Source organism: Eurosta solidaginis, chromosome 4 (assembly GCF_040869045.1).
Source record: "Eurosta solidaginis isolate ZX-2024a chromosome 4, ASM4086904v1, whole genome shotgun sequence".
Classification (NCBI taxonomy): domain Eukaryota; kingdom Metazoa; phylum Arthropoda; class Insecta; order Diptera; family Tephritidae; genus Eurosta; species Eurosta solidaginis.
Window position 1 is genome coordinate 90,466,421 of NC_090322.1, and position 21,855 is coordinate 90,488,275.

General features: G+C 39.2%; 1 long non-coding RNA gene across 2 annotated transcripts; it reads left to right on the top strand.

Annotated features, from left to right (window-relative positions):
* The first annotated feature begins 4,927 nt into the window (after positions 1 to 4,927).
* LOC137250053 (uncharacterized) lies at positions 4,928 to 11,775 on the top strand. 2 transcript variants are annotated; one of them, XR_010952711.1, is made up of 5 exons: positions 4,928 to 5,154; positions 5,543 to 5,716; positions 5,789 to 6,019; positions 10,067 to 10,246; positions 10,317 to 11,775. It is a non-coding gene; the product is annotated as an uncharacterized lncRNA (long non-coding RNA). The 2 variants fall into 2 exon arrangements; XR_010952710.1 differs by lacking the exon at positions 4,928 to 5,154 and having other exon boundaries at positions 5,186 to 5,716.
* The last annotated feature ends 10,080 nt before the right edge of the window (positions 11,776 to 21,855 follow it).

The following is a 21,855-nucleotide window of genomic DNA, read 5'->3' on the forward strand; positions in this document are numbered from 1 at the left end:
AACCGATTCTGCTATATGGGGTGCTGGTCTGGTGGAAAGCACTGGATGAATTATCTGGGGCATGGGACCGGTTAACTTGTTCACGGATGGGTCGAAGTTGGACGGAAAGGTTGGCGGGGGGTCTTTTGTCAAGAGCTAAATGTAAGCCGCAAGTTTAAGTTGGCTGATCACTGCAGTGTATTCCAAGCGGAAGTTGCTGCGATTAAGGATGCGGTGGATGAAATGCTATCCAGCGCTACTATGGTTAGGGAATTTAACATCTACTCTGATAGCCAAGCGGCTATAAAGGCCTTGAGTTCAACTACAGTGCGATCGAGGGTGGTCTGGGAGTGCCTGACCTCACTTGCGATTGCATCGAATTATTTTACAATTAAGATTATCTGGGTCCCGGGCCATAGTGATATTTCGGGTAACTGTCAAGCGGATCTTTTAGCCCGAATCGGTACAACTGAACCGGATGAAGATGGCTGTAGGGATTTCGGGATTCCGCTATCCACCTGTGGATTGCTCTTCCATAGCTGGGCCTCGAGTCAGCTCAGCAAACATTGGGCGGACACTACGTCTTGTAGGATATCAAGATCTTTCTGGCCGAAAGTGGATGGCAGGAGGTCTGCTGAAATAATTGGGTTCACTAAGGCTTACCTATCAATGGTCATTGGGGTTTTGACAGGGCACTGTCCCATGGGTATCCATGCGGTACGTCTCAATATATTGGAAACTCCATCCTGCTGCAGCTGTATGGAGGATGATGAGGTGGAATCACCAAATCACTTTATGCTTGACTGCCCAGCTTTTGCCAGAACTAGGCGAAAGTATTTCGGTCGTGACTCACTTGGATCTCCCGAGGAGCTATCCAAGGTTGAGATCGGGATCATTCGGAACTTTATCGTTGCTACCCAACGATTCTCTAAGTAGTTATATCTACGTCACCGTTAGTTTAGTTTATTATATGTGGTATCACAACGGACCGTCATGTTGTCCAAGTGAGCTTCCTCTATCAGGGAAGCTACCACCCAAACTAACCTAACCTACATAGCTTGTTCATCGTTTATTCTTAAATGTTTGATATAAATATATTTTTTTGTTCGTCAATTGTATATTAAAAAAAACGAAATAAAAATATAGCCTTAATTTGGCCCCCGCTTACAAAATTATTGATATTTTCCCCCATTATTAGTCTATAAATATATATTAACTTTTGTTCGTCAATAAAGAACATTTGTTCCAATATTTAATTGCTGTGTTATTGTTTAATTTGCAATTTTTATCTTTTTGGGAGGCCAACTTGGCCCCGCAAAATATTGCTTTGGATTTTTAAATTTTCATTATTTTACATCGATAGTTCGTCGCTTTTTCTTAGTTAGTTAGTTACAGCTTTTTGATAGATAACCTATTAGCCAGGATCACAATTTTTTTTCAAATATTTATTATTTTAAATCGTTAGTTCGTCGATTGTTTTTAATTGTTCTCTATAAATAATTGTTTGTTCGTCAATTGTTTATTAAAAAAGAAAAACTAACTAAAAATATACTGTTTAGTTGGCCCCTCACGCAAAATTATTGATTTTTGTACCCATTGTTACTCTATAAATATATATTAACGTTTATTCCTCAATAAAGAACATTTCTTCCAATATCTAATTGCTGTGTTATTGTTTAATTTGCAATTTTTATCTTTTTGGGAGGCCAACTTGGCCCCGCAAAATATTTCTTTTAATTATTATATTATATTAAATTTTCATTATTTTACATCGATTGTTCGTCGTTTGTTCTTAATTGTTCGCTATAAATAATTGTTTGTTTTTCAATTGTTTATTAAAAAAAAACTAAAAAAAAATATCTACTGTTTGGTTGGGACTCAAAACTATCAATGCATGAATGGGTCAATTCACGCAGCATTCTTACTGAGTTTGCTCGCTGGCCTTGCATATGTTGACAGTTAATCGAAAAACGATTATTGTTTCATTCACAAGTATCTTTAAAGGTTTTCGGGCGCGAATATAATTAAATTATAATAACATTTTTGTAACGAAATATTTATATCCTTAAAACTCTACATCAACACTTTTGTTTCTAATTAATATATTTACCAAAAGGTAATGGTAATTCTAGAGTTTGACTTGCAAATGCTAAAAAATTAGCTAAAAATCCGGGAATGGTACCCAGAGACGCGTTTCGGCCCAGGATCACAAATCATAAGACCCGATATCTGCAGTAGTTCTCGAGGTATTTTCAAAAAAAGGCTGCACTTTTTCAATTGTGAATAAAAATGTTCTGAGCAGAAATACTGTAGATGGCGTATCCGGTGTTGGACTGGCTAAGGGCTATTTTTTTAAAGCGCGGCGAAGGCCGCCTATGTGGAGAGGTGTTCCGCGAAAAAATACTTTGGATCCGACCCCGGGTTTCGCATGGACCCGGGGTTGTTTTTCAGTTTTTTGCGGATATCTCGAAAAGTATCCGAAATATCATATTTCCGCCTCCGGATTCGAGAACTTTGGGCCGAAACGCGTCTTTGGGTGCCACCTTTATATTTTAGCTATTTTTTTAAGCGTCCGGCGTAGTCCCGGACCATTACCTAAAATAAATATCCATTATCAAGGTGCTTACGAAATTTTATTACTTTTTCAGCGCTTTCTGGTCATTTTACTATCAAAATGGCAGCAATCGGTAGTGAATATGATTATATATGGGGGTTTTGGGAAAGCGCCGATGCACAAGGGAGAGAATTTTCCACCATAAATAATAACACTGCACTTTAAATATACTGGCACTTCATGTGCTTGAATACAAATTTTATTATATGCATGCTTAAATCACTTTACACGAAATTTCGTTTTTATGTAGATGATTGCGATGCGGACGCGGCGGTAGTTAAAGACAACTAACTTAACTTATATGAAGGGAAGAACAACTAGAGCGGCTTTTAACCGATTACAATTTTGAAAGGACCGTTACGTGACTCTCTTATACATTTTTTATATAGGAAAAAGATGAAAGGGTAGGGTTGCCTTCCGCACGCAATTTATACATAAATACAGGGGATTAAATTAATTGAGACTCATGTCTTCAACATGGCGGCCCGCCTGCGCCGTTACGCGGTGAAGCAGCTTCTGCAATTTCTCCCATGTGGTGACTGCCTGGTTGAGCTTTAAATTCTGACGCTGGCTGCGAGCGTAGGGATCGTGTATCTTCTATCTGGGAGTGTTGATGGGAGTGTGTTGTTCGTGACGAGATGAGAAGTAGGGATCTCTGCGTCGGGAAGTAGGCATAACCTTATTATATTACGCGTGACAGTTCCTGCCTGAGTGCGAATATCAGCTGTATGATATGATACTATATGGGGGTTATGGGAAAGCGCCGATGCGCAAGGGAGAGAATTTTCCACCAGAAATAATAACACTGCACTTTAAATATTCTGGCACTTCATGTGCTTGAATACAAATTTTATTATATGTATGTTTAAATCACTTTACGCGAAATTTCGTTTTTATGAAGATGATTGCGATGCGGACGCGGCGGTAGTTAAAGACAACTAACTTAACTTATATGAAGGGAAGAACAACTAGAGCGGCTTTTGACCGCTTACAATTTTGAAAAGACCGTTACGTGACTCTCTTATACATTTTTTATATAGGAAAGGATGAAAGGGTAGGGTTGCCGTCCGCACGCAATTTATACATAAATACAGGGGATTAAATTAATTGAGACTCATGTCTTCAACAGGTAGTATCCGTTGATTTGGCAGTAAATGTTTTGATTAAATATATATCATACTTCGAGACAGATGTGTTACCAAAATACAACCCGCCAGTATGGAAAAATATTTCGGAAATTTGGAAGGATTGTGGAACATACCAGCTGTTCGAACAAATGGCCATCAATACAGAAGAAAAATTTTGAAAATTGCTCGAGAAAGGTGTGGAATTGAATGCTTTAACCGATAGTGTGGGTGATTTTGATAATACTTGTGATTCATACAATATTCGTGCTGAAAATATTGAAGAAGATGATGAACCTGATGACTTATCTGATAATGATGAATTTGAAGAATTTCACGTAACCATTTCTCGCTTCCAATGGAATTCATTAAAACGAGGCAAACCACTTGTATACAAAGATCGCGAGATTGTGCTTTGAACCTGGCGTGCAGACGAATATCGTTTCTTTTGCTTTTTGGGAACAGCACCGTCTCATGTGCTTTCGTATTCAAACGTGTGGAAAATCAACCATCGCAGTAATACATATGTAATTATGAATGGACGCTGTAGAGATCGCTCTTGCCGTAATCCTGTGCGTGGTATCATAAAAAATCCTCCTGCAGATGAAGGACCTGTTGTTATTATTATGAAATGTCGAGATACACGTCATTCAACGCATGCTGATGTGAAGCATCCTCTAAATGGTCATAAACGGAAGGAAGATCAGCAAAAACTTGTACGTTCTAGTATTTTAGGCTGGAGAAAAGAAGCAAAAATATTTTAAAACCGGGAAATACTGGATCACCATTTTTATACGGCTTGAACGTACTTCACCAAGCTGAAATGAAAGCTTCATACGAAGAATTTGAGATAACTCCCAATGATCAAAGGGATACAGTGTGGGCTGTACGTAATATGAATCAAGATCCAAAATACGTGAACTCCATTTCATGGGTCGGTGATACTCCGTTCTTTGTATTCTATATGACTCCTACGCAATTACACACTTACGCGGAATATGTGCGAATTCATAAGCAACATTCATCAATATGCATCGATGCGACTGGTGGGGTAGTAAAGCGATGTAAATTAAGGGAGCTCCCGCCCTACAAGACGGAGGTAACCAGTTCACCCACACATTCAAAGCTTTTTTCGCTCTCCACTAACACATCGACGTTTCATGCTGTCATCGAAATGACAGTTCATTAATTATTCCGGAAAACATTGAAACGCAAAAAAAATATAAATTGTTTACAACGAAAAATATCTTGTGCTTATAGTTGTGACATGTGACGGAAATTAAAAATTTTGTTGCAGAGAACACCTTTTTGCGTTGGCGACCTTCGCCCAAAATAACATTAAGTTAATTTGAGTTTTGACATGTGACGGAAATTAAAAATATTGCTGCAGAGACCATCTTTGTGCGTTGGCGGCCTTCGCCCAAAATAATATTAAGGGTAACGTTTTACAAAACGGTACACCACCTAATTTAAAAATATCAAATAATAATAAAAACGGAGCTCGAGGCGCGCCTTTTGATTCCACGTTTGATAATTTTTGATAAAAATTGGGTGGTGCACCGTCTTTTAAATCGTTACCATATTAAGTTGCATAGAATCGACGGGATGGCCTACAAGGTTTTATGTCAACTAAATCGCTCCCGATATGGGCTAGTACCTTAATGGTTCCCGGAACGTACCCGATCTGCATCTGGCAAAGGACCAACAAAGTCGATAACGGGGAGTGTCCTTATCGCTACAACAACAACATTATTTACTTTCTGATTTTCATTCATACGTATGTGCATTTTTAAATAATAAAAAAAATGTTATATTATTCTAATAGATAGCATCTCCGCCGGGTTGCGATTCAGCTCAGAATATGCCAAAATCAGAGGAAATCTACAAAAACAAGGTACTTTACAAGCAACATGCTTTGGAATACGGTACCAAACTGGTTGGATGTATTTCCCTAAAAAAGGGTGGAACTACGCATCTTGGTTTGCCAGTATTTGCTTCGGTAATTTATATTGATTTGTAGTGATTAAAAATTGCAATAGTAGATAATGTAATGTGAATTAAAATTGAATAGGTAGCCGGAGCAAAAAAGGCAACTGATCGGCATGCAACTGTTATTTATGTGGCGCCACCGGGAGCTGCTGCTGCTATCCTAGAAGCATTAGAAGCAGAAATGTCTTTGATTTTTTGCATCACCAAAGTTGTGCCATAACATGATAGGGTTCGCGTTAAGCACGCTCTCTTAAGGCAAAAAAAATCGCGTCTAGTCAGGCCCGATTGTCCAGGAAACATCGCACCAGAAAGCGTAAGTAAATTGGCTACCATATTAAATATATAAGCAACATGTATGCATTTTTTAGTGATAATTTGTCATGCTTTTGTTGATAATCAACTGAAGGTGCGACCGATCACAAATTGTCATCAATGTCCTCTAACGGGAGCCCAAAGAAATTTTCTGTTTCAACAGGGGTGGGCCATAATGAGAGGAGTGTTAGAGGCGTTGGTTCCACAATACAGTTAAAGAGATGGTTGGTGACATGAGGGGACACATTACAAGCAGGACAATGTTTTGTATGTCGGGGTTGATTCTGGATAGGTAAGAGTTTAACCTGTTACGTTATCCAGCTCGAAGTTGAGCTAGAGTGACTACTCTCGTTTCCCTAGGGAGAGTGCGTTCCTCCTCTGCTAGTTTTGTTCTTTGAGTATAGGAATCACCGGCATAGAGGTCCGACGCCTGTTGTTGGAGTTCACTGAAGACATGCTTGTGTTTTTTAGCTTCATACTGCTGTGTTCTCAGGTGCCGTATTTCCTCATAATGTAATGAGGCCGTGAACAACAAGAGCCACAAAGATTTATAAAACAACGAGGACGCTGGATTTTGGAATCTAGCCCAGAGCAACCTGTCCGATGCAACCATCCCTTGCACGTGAAACACTGACAAGAGTATTTATTTTTTTAATTTAATTTATTTATTATTACGGCTGTTTAGGCCCAAAACTTAAACTACTAAGTACAATTCATTGTTATAATCACTTATTTCTATTGAATATGCTGTTGGAATGCCATGTGATTCCGATCAGCATATTTACTAGCGTGACAGAGGGACGAGTCTGGGAGCCACTCATTATAGTAAGGTTGGAAAGGACGCGTTTCCAATCCTCCAGTGCTCCCAGCTTAAGGCAACAAAATTTGGAACTTATATTTTTCAATTATATGTGTATTTTAAGCTTTCGGAATGTATTAGTCTCCGATCAATGCAGCTAAACATGTCTTTGGATGTTGGAAATTGAAAATAAGTGTATCCAATCAACCCTCAACTTTGTTTAGTAAAGACGCTGTCGGAATGCATGAAGATTCCGATTAGCACAGCTCAACAAATAATGGGAGGTTGAAAAGGACGCGTTTCCAATCCCCCTTGCTCCAGCTTTTATTTGGCCTTATTTTCGTTATTTTTGTTACACATTATATAATTTTATTGTTAATTTATGCTGTCGGAATGCGAATTATTCCGATCAGCAACAGTAAATACCAGCTGGAAATACCGAATTCCAGCGAAATTAGTTGTTGGAACTGTCTGGAGTTACAGGTGGCGACCGATTTTCTTTTCCTTAGGGCCGGATGCATTGTATTTTGCTGCTACCATTATTACCATTCCCTTTTCGCGCTCCAGTATCGGTATATCATGTAAAAAAATAAAAGAAAAAAAACTATCTTATTGGAAGGGTTACACAATGCTCCAATAAACTTTTTTTAAAAGTATTGAAGTTATTACTACTTTTTATGTGATTAGGAAGTTCATTGAAATATTTCAGGCCCTTATATATATGACCGTCCTAAAAAGATTCTTTTCCGGCAAACGCAGCAAACCCATTTCTCAGTACTGGGGTCAGGAGAAGGACCCGGATTGGGGTCGATACCTTCCCGGAAGAGGAGAGTATGGCGCAGACCCGCTGCAAGGATCTGCTGGGGGTTGACAATTTGTGGGAGAGACGCAACAAATTAAACATGGAGTCCGCCTGCTCATTGCCCTCCACTCCCCTGTGGCCTAGGACACAGGCCAACAGTACTACGTTGTGTGGTCCTAATTGATTCAGCTTTTCTACGCACTGAAGGACAAGTGCTGACTTTATTTCGAACGCCGCAAGTGCCTTTAGTGGAACCTGACTGTCTGACTGAGTATGGCAATTGTTTCAATGGGGTATCAGCGCTGAAGGTTCAGCTTAGCGCACTAACTTATGGCGAATACTTCCGCTCGAAAATGCTCGGATGTGCTTTTAGAGTTACTGATATTTTGGTTCTGGATCCGAAAACTCTGGCTCCAATCCCCTCTGGCGTCTTCGAGCCATCTATGTACCTTCCGATCTTGAGCCTAGTAATACATTGCACCCGCCTATACCTATACAGCCGTACCAAGGGAAGGAGCAGCCCACTACATATTGGCACAACCGGAGCACTGCTGGACATCCATCCTATATGAAAGCTATGCATTCAAAAGTGTTTGTACCAGTGGCTGGTGCACACCGAACTGGACAAATGTATGCTATATTGAGTCCTGCACAAATACCAAGCTATGTTTATGTAAATAATGTTACTGCTAATGTCAATTTGCACGGTTGAGCACATACAGTACCTACGTTTATACAAGGTGGAACACCACACTACCTACATGGCGATGTAGCCACCGATCAGGTTGTTGTAAGAGATTAATTAAAATATGTTATTCATAAACACTGATTCTTATATTTTTATTATCATTAAACTGTAGACTAGGCTCATGACGGGTATTCTTACTGGACACTGCCTTCTGGCGTCACATGCCTTTAAATTAGGCTTGGTCAGTGATAGCAGATGTAGGAAGTGCGAGTTGGCTAAGACTCCAGCTGACAGATGTCAGATCTAGAAGCAGCAAGTGGCTTAAGTTCTAGGAAGCCGCTAACCCGCTGGAGCCATGAGAAGCGTGGGTGCACTTTGGGTGTCCCAAGACAAGTTCCGTACCTGCTCCGAATAATTTGATAGATAGATATATTAGATAGGGATCTGTTCTTGGTCCAACTCTTTGCAATGCGGTGTATGGCGGGGTGCTACAAATCGACCTTCCCGGAGGCACGGAAATTGTCGGCTACGCAGATGATATTGTCGTAGTAGCAGTGGCCAAGAAACTTGATCTGCTCCAAGCATTATGTAATGACGCCATGGGAAGAATAACGGAATTGTTGACGAACACGGGGCTGGAGATGGCTAGCAATAAGACAGAAGTGGTTCTGATAAGCTCAAACCGGACTGTGGATGAGTTGGTCCTAACCATAGGAGATTTTCAAATAAATTCAAAGCCCTCCTTGAAATATCTAGGAGTAATCATTGACTCAAAACTAACTTTTAGGGAGCACTTCAGGGCGGTGGGGGACAAAGTTTCTAGAGTTAGTGGAACCCTAACGCGAATAATGCCCAACATCGGCGGCCCAAGCGAAGCTACCCGTCAGCGATTATCCAACGTAACCAGCTCTATAATATTATATGCAGCACCAGTATGGCACAGATCTAAAATGGTCCACCAAAAAGATATACTAGCAGCCTACCGCATTACTGCTATACGAATAGCATGTGCTGCTCCGACGACGCGATCCATGTTTTATCCAGGAAAATCGCAGTAGATCTACTCTCAGGTGAAATGGCCGATCTGTATGGCGTTGGATTCAGCCGACCATCTGAAGATGCTAAGAAAAGCGCAAGGTCACGAACAATAGTTAGGTGGCAAGAACGGCGGGAAGATTCGAGAAAAGAGCGCTGAACCTTCATGCTAGTCCGGAATATAGCGGAATGGTACGAGCGAAAACACGGCAAACTAAATTACCATCTCACACAGATATTGAGCGGGCACGGTGGCTTGAAGGAATATCTACATAAGAGTGGGATAAAGGAGGATCCTTTCTGTCCAAGCTGTCCGTCCGAATTGGAAAGCGCAGAACATGTAATATTTCACTGCCATCGTTTTCACGGCGAAAGACTGTCTGTAAACAGAGTTTTTGGAGAGGAACCTTCCATTAGGAATTTAGTTCCACGAATTTTGCGGACAAATAGATAGAATGGATTGCTGTGAGCAAGATCGCCTTTATAGTAATGACGAAATTGATGATGCATGCCGAAAGGGAGCGTAGAGAAATGCGCATACGAAGTAGTGGCGACTAAATCGCCTTTGAAGTTACTTTACCAGGTCCTGATTCTAGTTATCTGAAATTTCTCTTGTGCCTTTGGAAAAGAGCTATGTGTGGAGCCCTATTTATGGAACACTTTTCGGCTTATATTAAAAACTTTTAATCTATTCTTACTGATATGAGTTTCTTTTTCATTCTAGGTAATTTGATTTTGACGATGTGAGGATAGAAATATCCCAAATATTCCAGCTGTGGCTGTAAGAACATACATTTGCTCAAATTAGAAGAAAACTGCACGGTTGAGCACATCCAGTACCTACGTTTATGCCAGGAGGAACACCACACTACTTTCACGGGATGTAGCCACCGATCACGTTGTTGTAAGAGCTCATTTTAAATATGTTATTCATAAACACTGATTCTAATATTTTGTTTTGGTTTTTACTATAGAGTCAACCTGTTATATAAGCGATGTCAGCTATGCCTGTAACTTAAGCGCCTTCAGAAGTAATAGTTACCGCGGACGCGGTCACAGGAGTAGTTCATTACGTGGGGATTACATTAATCAATATCGGAAGGTTTTCCAGCACCATAACAACACCAACAATATGTGCAATCACCCGAATAAATTGTACAACAAACGTTAACACCACATCATCAGCCAGCAACAACAACAACAATCGCAACAAGTTGAAACTTCTAAACAATTAATGACTAGTGAACCACCAACATATCCGCAATATGCGCAAACATCAACACCAACATATGTCGCCTACTTTGCAACACGGTGAAGATGGCCAAGGCCATTCTGATTCTAATACTGCTAAAGGCGAACCATTAGCAAATTTAAAAACTCAAACAGACCACGAAAAATGTAGATGATGGTATTAACAGAATCTGAAAATAGTATGAGTGTGGATTATAACCTGAAGCAAAACTGTCATATCCGGTACGACCAGAATTAGATGTTAAGAAAAGAGCCTACATAAAGAGGCTCAGTATATTTATGGAAAATTTATCATGAGACAATGCCCAATGTATGTATTTCAATTAAATTCAGCACATTGTTGGAAAAAGCATCTAAACTTTATGCATCGTGTAGAGAAACCAGAACATTTACAATTTAAATATAACGAACGTGGTGCAAAATGTAAATTTTGTGATATTCAAGCAGCTACACCAAGCTTCAACAAATTATTGGACCATGAGATTTCTCATATGCCTAATAGTCATTATTTAAAATGTAAATAATGCGATTGGAAGACGAAAATACATTCAAGTACGAATTTTCATTTACGTGTACAACACGCTGAAACAATTGATGTAACAACGAAAAGTTTAGAATTGAATGTTTGTCCATATTGTAATCACAATGGTGTTTACGCAAACACTTAATACATCTTTTGGTGAATAATTTAGAACAAATACAAGTTTACGTGTACATGTTTATGAAAAGTTTGCGCATTGTACACCACAAGATTTGAACGGAAATATCTTGAGGGTATGGTTACACCTATGTGGCATCTACAAGCTATTTATAATGACTAGTATGGAATGAATCCGGATATGGAAGAAAACGGAGGTGACGAAATGAATCACCATGCTTCTGTGGATTCTGGTGATACTCCTGACATGTTTCCTAATTTCCCTACGTCTGATGTTACTATACCTACCAAACTAATATGACTGCAAACTGATGAGCAACACTACCAGCGCAGGAAAAATAAGAACTTCAAAACAAGGTTTCGGAAAGGGCACGACTATGAATAGACGTTAATGTATTTATATAGTTTATAAATATAAAAATTCACATATGTAAAGTTCGCTAGAGTAATAAGGCAATAATTTAAATTGTAAAAAAACATTGTATATATGAATAATTTATAATTAAATATTATCTGAACATAAAGGACACGTTTCATTCATAGAAAAAGCGATTTGACAGAAGGTAACCGATACGGGTAACCGATAGGCCAGTTACCCGTGTTGTTGTTGTTGCTTATGTTTTGGTTAGCGATAACGAAAACATAACTGATGAAGTAACTTAAAAATGCAAATACCATCGAGCGAGAAGGAATGTCGAAAACACAATAGGTAAGAGCGAGTAGAAAGCGAGTCACACGTACACTATTTTGAGAGAGCGCATGCGTTACCTTTTTCACGACAGCAATGTAAAAGTCATTAAGATGATAATTGGTGAACAAGTTATTGGTGACGATTAAGTAATCGATTAGGGAACAGGTACCTGTCTTGTAGGGCGGTTTATTTAGATTTGAAGTTTGAAAATGACGATGGGTCCACAATTAATATACGTTATCGGTAACTTTATGATTCTTGGCAATATTCAGATTTTAGGTGTAGTTTTAGACCGAATTTACACAGCGCAAGTTTTGTTGCCGAAACTATGATTGTGAATATTGAATAGGGAGTGGAATGAAGGAAAACAGAAATCAGAGTTGAAATTCTTGAAAATTCGCTTTTCTGATTTTCTGTTTTTCTTCATTCCACTACATCCCTGTGCTATATTCACAATATAGTTGCTGGGTTTCGGCAACAAAACTTGCCCGGTGTAAATCCGGTCTTATGGCTAAAATTCATTATCAATTTATTTATTTTCAGACTATCTGGAGTTGCATCATATGAAACAGGCCACTACTTCGCGCATTGCCGACGATTAAACGGTAATTGGCATATTTATAATGATGATTTGACTAAATGTGAGCCGACATCTGTCAATACCGAGGTAGAAACTCACGCAGCGTTTTATATTTTACAATAAGGCCGATAAGATAAGATCGATATTTATATCGCGTTTCTCTAGCGATACTTCAGTCGAGGACGTGAAGCAGTACATAACGTCTCGGTCATTGTTAACTTTACCAAGTAGCGCAACTAACAGCTGATCGTTCAAAATTGCGCACACACACCCAAACATCACTAATGGCCATATTACGGAAATCTTGGGGAAATTGAAGTTAAATTTTTAAACAGACATAAAATGTTATAGTTTTGGAATATATATCATCTAGGACACCTTAATTGCAGTAATTGAAAGAAAATGTTTGCTTATACTCAAGTATTTAATTACTTTTCCTAAATTTATCTTTAATATTGATTCAATGATTGATCCAATGCAACTCTGGTCTTCCTACTGTTCTTCGTTCCACTCCATTCGAGTGCCTATTTTCACGGCCTGCGAGTGCCTTCCACTCTATTCGCAACATAACCTCGAATTAAGCTGCCAAACTATATAGTAAACAATGGTCTCGGTTGAAGCCCAGTGAGCTAAATATTCATTATATAATTCAAATTTAGAGAAGAAAGAAGTATATCATCTTTTAAAATTGATGTCTCTTGGGAACATTTTTTAACGATTTTAGATAAATCTTTTTGGCCGAGTGGCGCACTCATTCGGGAATTTGTTCGGGAACAACCTCGGAAAACTTTACGAATTCCTCAAAGTTGTGCTCCAGCTTCAAAAAACTAGTTTGTGATTTTAGCACTACCTTGTGCTATCAAAATGTAAGGCGATTAAACACAAAACTTACTGACCTATTCCTTAAGAGCCACGACCTCACCTACAAGGTGAAATTTGTTATGGTAACGCATCTTTAATGGAGCAACAACGAAGGCAGTCAGCATGATATTGTAAGACACTGTGGCTAGTCAGTCGGCTGGGCTGGGTTCTTGCCAACCTTGCTGTCCTGCGCCATAAACAGAACAAAAGGTCATATCATGCCTTTAAAAAAACTGTCAAAAGCGCAGAGCCGACTCAAAACGCTCAAAATTAAAAAAAAAACACCTGCGCCATAAAAAGAACAAAAGATCATATCATGCCTTTAAAAAAAACTGCCAAAAGCGCAGAGCCGACTCAAAACGCTCAAAATTCAAAAGAAAACGACATCCAGTCGAACCGGATGCCATGGACAGACCGTTAAATTCAATTCAAAATTTGACAAAAAAAAAAATCAGACCGCGAAAGAAAACAAAACTAATCGAACCGGAATTGACCGGTTACTATGGCTGAAAATCAAAGACATAAAAAAAGCTGAAAAGGGAAGAAAAGGGCCGGATAAACATAGGGGGCGCCACGGGTATTGTTGCGACGCCCGGTGCATAACCCACCCTCAAGTCCATGGCCATCGTGGACCTAATTTTTCGGTGGCCCCCTTACCTTTAATACCCTAAGTGCCTTCTAAATGAAAGAGAACTCCAGCATTCCCATTACTACAATATTTTTATTGACAAATCATTATTAATTAGTATTGACAAAGTCTCATTTAATTTAGGATATTCAAAACTGAAATCGGTTGCACATTTCCAAGGCAAAAAAAACTTATTTAACTAACTGGATTTACGCCTAAATTAAATATTTTTATGTTACTTTTGGTTGGGCTTACTTATTTAGCAAAATTTCATGATGTTGTAGAAAACCTATATATATATATCAACGCTGTATGTACACTTTGTAAAAGTTAAGGTTATGGAAACAAGATTATATATTCTTTACGAATAAGAAAGAGAAACTACGCCTATTTCTCTAAACCTGTAATAATAAAAAAAATCTTTGTTGTCCATTTGTTCGAGTGAAGCTTATACAACCAGGAAGCCTCATATGAATTATGTAAATGTAATGTTAGCAATTGATAAGTCGGTTAGCAATTGTATTTATTTATAAGTGGCCTTTTATTTTGTTATTGGGTTCGTGTTATTTGTTCGTTGTATTTACTTATTTTATTCCCTTATTGTACTTATTTAGTTAATTTGTTTATCTTATTCATTTATTGTGTTTACTTCTTTTGGTTATTTATTAGTTGAATTTATTTATTTTAATGTAATTTTATTTTGATTTAATTTTAATTTTATTGAGTTTAATTGTAATGATGTTTAGTTTAATATTACTTCCATTTTTACGTATTTCCCTTATGTCCTTAGAAAAATTTCCTTTCCCATATATTATTATTATTTTTTTTATTATTATAAATTTGAAAATTCTTCCTATTACGTGTTCCAATTTGGTTTTAATCTATTCTTATCTCTACGCTCCTCTTATTTTAACCTATCTTATTATTAGTTGCAAAAAAAACCTTAACTTATTTTGAGTTGGATCAATTTTCGTTCTATTAAATCTTGTTAAATATTAAGTGCACGTAAATGTAGTATATTTTGTCATACCATCGCTCTCTCTTCAGACGCATACATGAATGTTAAGTACTGCCAACTTTGCATCGTGAGCGCGTTCAATTGTTTCGAAATTTTACGAAATCAAAAAAAAAAATTATATTTATAATAAAGGTTATGTTTGGTTTCTTCGATTGTGTAGTATTAACACAATCAGAGTTATACCAAATTTCTCTCACGATGGAAAAAGAAGTAGAGAAAATTGTGTTTGAATGTTTATTTCAAAATGTCAGGGTTTTTACGTAGGTAATTAACCTCCCGAGTCACAGTTCATCACAAAGTAAAACATTTACTGTGAAGAACGAGCTTTTATACTCTTGTCAATTCTATTGGAATGTATAGCGTTTCTTTATGTTACGATTTAAGCTTGCATGAAGTGGTTGCAAAAATCTTTGTTTACTTGGAATGCTTACACAGGGTGACCCTATGAATAATAGTACTAAAAATATAATGGTGAATACACCCTACAATACTTATAATGTATAGTGTTGCTACATATTTAGAATATTTAGTAACTGAACGGAGTTGGGAGAAAATTCATTGGATCGTTACGTCACTACTAACAAAAATTAAGAATCAAACCTAGATCTGATTAATAATTGCTTACACATTCATGTTCTGTAATAAAGGGCGCTGATACCTTAATACGCGTGTCATATATATGGGCACATATTTATTGCCTCATTAATTCTATATTACTATAACCTAATTGTGGTTTCTTCTCCAGATAGTTTAAATGGGTTTGTTTTGGCTTTCTTTTTACTTACAATTCATTCTGTATCCGAACAGCAATATTTAAAAAATTTTCTATTCATTCAAATTGAGTTAGCAATGCGCATGTGTATTACGTAATGTAACATACTATTCAAATATACGTACGTCGTTTCACTTAGGACACTAAGGCTCGTTTTTATTTTCTATACTCAGTTCGACATATCCAATTTGATTACAAAAAAAAAAAAAAAAATCCAATTTGATCTACCACTACTAGGTAGCAAAATGCAAAATAAATGTATTTAAATAAGTGAATCAACTGGAACTGAGCTCCAGTAGAGCTAGAGCAGTGCCCTAAAAGAAACAACGCGCGCCTATGTGCGTTAACTTCACATTAATGTACTATTTTTATATACAGGTAAACATATTCCTACCAAAGAAAATCAACTCCTTGATTACAAAAATTCTTCTTTAAGGTTTAGGTACAACTTATACAATTTTTGTTGTCTAACCCTCAATTTTCTTTTTGGGTTATCTTAATTTTAAAAAAATGTATATTTAGTTGTGTCAAAATGAACTGGTTATGCAACTACCTACTTTGGCATGACTCACCCGGTAGGCTAGTACTTACTTAGCCAGCAAGAGGCCGTACTGTGGGCCTCTGCCGGCGCAGTTCCTGGTGATGTTGTTGTTGGTAGTTGTTGTAGCCAGTGGGCTGTTGTAACCGGTACGTTGTTGTTGCCGGTAATTGTTGTTGGTCTGGTTGTTAAGGCTGGTGATGTGGTTGAACCGGTAATGCTGCTGCTGGTGACCGGTGTTACGATGGAAGCGCCGTGGCCAAAATTGTGACGCCTTCTGTGTTATTTGGGTGATCCTGGGGAAAGAAAAGAGGAAAACAAATGGCCTTTATGGTCACAGCGTGTGGCATATATTGTGAGGACCCCAAAACCGAGGATTATGTACCCTCACAACATATACCTATTTTTTCATTTTTTTACATACATGTTATACAATAATTCAATTTAACTCTGAATTTAACATTTATACATTTGTATGACATAAACTATATCTTTATGAATTACACGTCCAAATACATATATGCGGTTGTATATTGAATTATTATTTACTAAATTGAAGGACAAACCAGACTTGCGCACTTTTGCACGCAAGCAAAATATTTACATTTTCGCCCAAATAAATTTCAAATATAGGTCACCCTAACATACACCAAAACATTTGGAAGGGAAGTGGAAACGCACAAAAACATAAAATTGCGCCGGTCAACCAACCCTTTGCGCATCCAGTGCACTCAACTACAAATACAACATACATAATAATTTGGATAAACGGAGATCAGCAGCACTACAAGGGCTGATGCGACATACCGCCTACACCGAAGACCAAAAGCTAAACCGCATATACAAGAACTCCCGCAGAGAAATCCAGCTGTATGTTAAAAGAGGCGAGGTCAGCAGCCTGGAAGAATTGGTAAGTTTGGTAGAAGATTATGAAAATATTACCCCTGACAGATATCCGATGCGACCTACGGCAAGACCATTTGTACCAAGGCGCCCAGAAGAACGTTACCAATATATACAGGCGGAGGAGCGGGAACAGCAGACAGAGGAACAACCACCCCAGAAGTCAGACCCGGCACCGATGAGGAGGAGGCGGCCATGTCGCATACGGTTGCCGTAGCGCTCGCATTGAATTCTGCTGGACATGCGGAAAGGTAGGCACACTCACACGAAACTGTTGTAGACGGGCGCAGGGAAACGGCCAGAGACCTCATTGGCACCGAGGAGTGAGGTCTCCCCAAACGCAACCTCGGGAAAACTAAACACGTTAAGACATACAAAGGGCCGGATCTTGGCAAATATTACGGTGAATGGCGAGGAGGTGGTAGCAGCAATTGATACAGGGGCGACGCGAAGCTTTGTAAGTGCAACAGTGGCAAGAAGGCTGAACACAGGTATATTCAAGGCGATAGAAACACGAGTGATACTGGGAGATGGCAAACCGAAGACGATCATAGAAGCGGTAGATGTAGAAGTGGGAATGAATACCCAAGTGCTGCAAAATGAAATGCTAATCCTACCAGGACTAGTCGACGAAGTGGTGCTTGGAACGGATTACCTGGCAAGGTAAACATGGAGATGAGATGCGGAGAACAAACGCTAACCTTGAACACAGACAATCAGGAGGAGGATGCGGTCACTTGTACAACAATGGTCGAAAGTTGAAATGGAAGTAGTCACAAAGATAACAGCCTAAAAGTTGCGAACACAGGCGAGTCGGTGAGTAGATTTCTCAACAAAGAATTACAGATGTTCCAGGAGATGTCAGGTGTATCCAACGTGGCCACGCACAAGATAGTGATGAGAGACGACCGTCCCATAAAACAAAGGTATTACTCGAAGAATCCCAAGATGCAAGAGATTATTAATAAGGAAATCGATGAGCTTATCGAGAAAGGTTGCATTGAAGGAAGAAAAATGGTAAGTGGAGACTATGCGTAGATTACCGCCAACTAAACGCAAGGTGAGTACAAGATGCATACTCGTTACCCCGTATCCAACACATCCTGGACAGATTGAGAAGTGCTCGGTTTATCAGCAGCCTCGATTTAAAAAACGGATATTGGCAAATCCCCATGGAAGAAAACAGCAAACAATACACCGCATTCACTGTACCCGGACGTGGACTATATCAGTGGAAAGTAATGCCGTTCGGTCTGCACTCAGCCCCAGCAACTTTCCAGAGAGCTCTCGATCACGTTATAGGACCAGATTTGGAACCTTACGCATTCGCATATCTAGATGACATCATCATTACGAGCAAAACATTGGAAGAACACATAAGACACCTGACGGAAGTATTTCAACGGCTACGAAGAGCAAACCTTAAGATAAACTCGGAAAAATGTGAGTTTTTTAAGAAAAGTTTAAAGTATCTAGGTCATGTCGTTAGCGAGGAAGGCATTCACACGGACTCGGACAAGATAGAAGCCATCAAAGAGTTGACACCGCCAAACAATTTACCCGAACTACGAAGATTCATAGGAGTGGTATCGTGGTACAGGAGATTCGTCTCAGACTTTTCACAAGTTGCACACCCGTTGACGTCAATGCTAAAGAAAGGAAGGAAGTGGAAGTGGTCGGAAGAGCAGCAGTCGGCATTCGAAGCATTAAAAGCCGCACTCACCCAAGCACCTGTACTAGCTTGCCCAGATTTTTCGAAGAAGTTTTGCCTACAGACGGATGCAAGCGATTTTGGCCTCGGAGCAGTGCTCACCTAAAGATCAGACAGCGAAGAACGAGTGATTGCTTATGCGAGTCGCCGACTTAACTCACTCGACGCACAGTACCGGAAAGGAAAGCTAAACGTGGTAGCAGATGCACTTTCGAGACAGCCGGTGGACGAGCAACTAACTACGTTGACAGTAGAGCAAGGCAAAGACGAGTGCGAGTGGCTAAAAGCGAAGATTACAGAGGTAAGGAAGGCTCCGGAGAAATTCCCAGACTATGTGATCGAGGACGGAAAGCTATACAGGAGAATAGAGAGTCAAGTTGATGGTGAAGACACAGTACCGTGGAAGCTATGTGTACCGACCCCACAGAGACGCAGAGTGCTGGCGGAAATTCATGACACACTAAGCGCAGGACACATGGGCGTTCAAAAATCTATTGCACGAGCGACGACACGATATTACTGGCCCGGAATGTTCAGAGACCTAAGGAAAATCCACCAGTTTTTCATTTACAGTATAGACTGGCATCACACACACCACCGACGGGAAGGACAGCGAAACGCCAGCAACGAACACAACGACGACAGTGAAATACTAAACCGTATGGCCAGCGAGGTCAACGGCAGCCTCAACGACAACAACATCGACATATTGAGCCTGATGCCCAGCGAGGCCAGTGGTAGCATCAACAGCAAACAGCAACAGCAACGACAACCATGACGAAAGCGACGACGAAGGCAGTGTGGGCGAACACTACTTCCGCGAACGGATCACGCGCGCCGGCATGGTGACCGTAAGCTTCGCTGCGGTAGGTGAGGGGGGAGTGTGAGGACCCCAAAACCGAGGGTTTTGTACCCTCACAACATATACCTATTTTTTCATTTTTTCACATACATCTTATACAATAATTCAATTTAACTCTGAATTTAACATTTATACATTTTTATGACATGAACTATATCTTTATGAATTACACGTCAAAATACATATATGCGGTTGTATATTGAATTATTATTTACTAAATTGAAGGACAAACCAGACTTGCGCACTTTTGCACGCAACCAAAATATTTACATTTTCGCCCAAATAAATTTCAAATATAGGTCACCCTAACATACACTAAAACATTTGGAAGGGAAGTGGAAACGCACAAAAACATAAAATTGCGCCGGTCAACCAACCCTTTGCGCATCCAGTGCACTCAACTACAAATACAACATACATAATAATTTGGATAAACGGAGATCAGCAGCAAAAGTCGCCAAAATAAGCGCCGCTACTATTTGGAACTTTTCTATACATACTTACACACGACCATACGACACACCAACGCACGCCGTAAGCAGAAGTCGAAAGCATCAAGCGAGGCCAATGCACCACCAGAAACAAGTGACAGCGAACATACGCATAAACACAAATGATTGAATTCAATAGGTAAAGCGAAGATTGGAAAACACGGCAGGCATACAACAAATGTATGTACGAGATTAGGTACATTGTTCGCTATGTATATTAGGGCTCCCGAAAATTGGGATACGAAATGCCGGGATAACGGATTATTATACATGATCGAAAGTATGCATATATATATATATATACAGATGTACAAGTCATATGCATGATAATGGAAGAAGGGAAAGCGTATGTATATACTAATAGAATCCAGCGAAAGTAGCGTTAGACTAGTATTCGGTTTTGAATTTCTACATTTTTAATTGTTATAATTGTTATTGTAAAATTACTGACTGCCTGCGCACAGTCCGACATAATTTTATAACGGAGGAATTATTGCAGATGAATTGTTTTTGGGAAATAACCGTCCGCCGGCGTACAAAATCGTATATAAGGGCGGAAAATTAGCTTGTAAAATCAGAAGCTAGGAGATAGGCATATGAGTCAGTGGGCTTCTAGCACTGGCCAGAACACGACCTGAAGGTTTCTACTTCATTTCATGATTAGTTTTATATTCAGTAGGAGGTTTCTAATCCAACTGACGGGAAGCTTAGCAGAGGGGTTCTACCTCAGCTACTCTTATCTAGACAGGGACAGAGAGTAGGAGTAGCCATTAAGGACATCGATTTTTTTGAATAAATCTTATAACGTTTTCGAAACTCCTTTGCTTATTTATTTCAAGCGGAATAGGTTCTCCCACCAAACATAGGAACCCTGGACGGACTGGGCATACCTCAGCAGAAATAAGTCCCTAACAATATTTCGCCCGACAAAGCGACTTCGGGTGTAAGTTATTACAGCTTAATTTTGGGGGATGGTGAGCGTTTACTGGGGTTTGGAGTTTGGTTACCCGTATCGCGCACTGTTCTACTTACGTTTTCCTTCTTGATGTTGATCTTATGTAAGTTGTGATTGTTGTAGTGCGCGGTGTTGTTGTGCTGTTGATGGTGTTAGCGCGCGGTCTTGCGCTATCAATGATGGTGACGCGCTGTTTTGGTAGGCGCAGTTGGTGGTGGTGGCGCGCGGTTGTTAAGACAAGCAGGGTGCGATAATTGCTTACGATTGGCTATATTTAATGCTGCAATATTGCTGATTTATTTGTAGTCGTAGAGGAAAATAGAGAAATATACCATGTATGTTTATAAGTGTAAATATACCTAAGATTTATGACAATTCTACTTTCACCAAATATATTCGTATGTAAAGCTTGTGGTTTTAAGTTGTAGCTGATCACTAACTTTTATAAGTATTAATTGGTATAGCTGAATTTTTTTATCTTTTCAATAACAATTGCATTAACTTATAGTGGCAATTCTATGGAATAGTTTCCGCCTTTATTATGCATCAGCCTTCGTAGCATTTATTTTGTGTATATTTTCTTTTGTCTTTCCC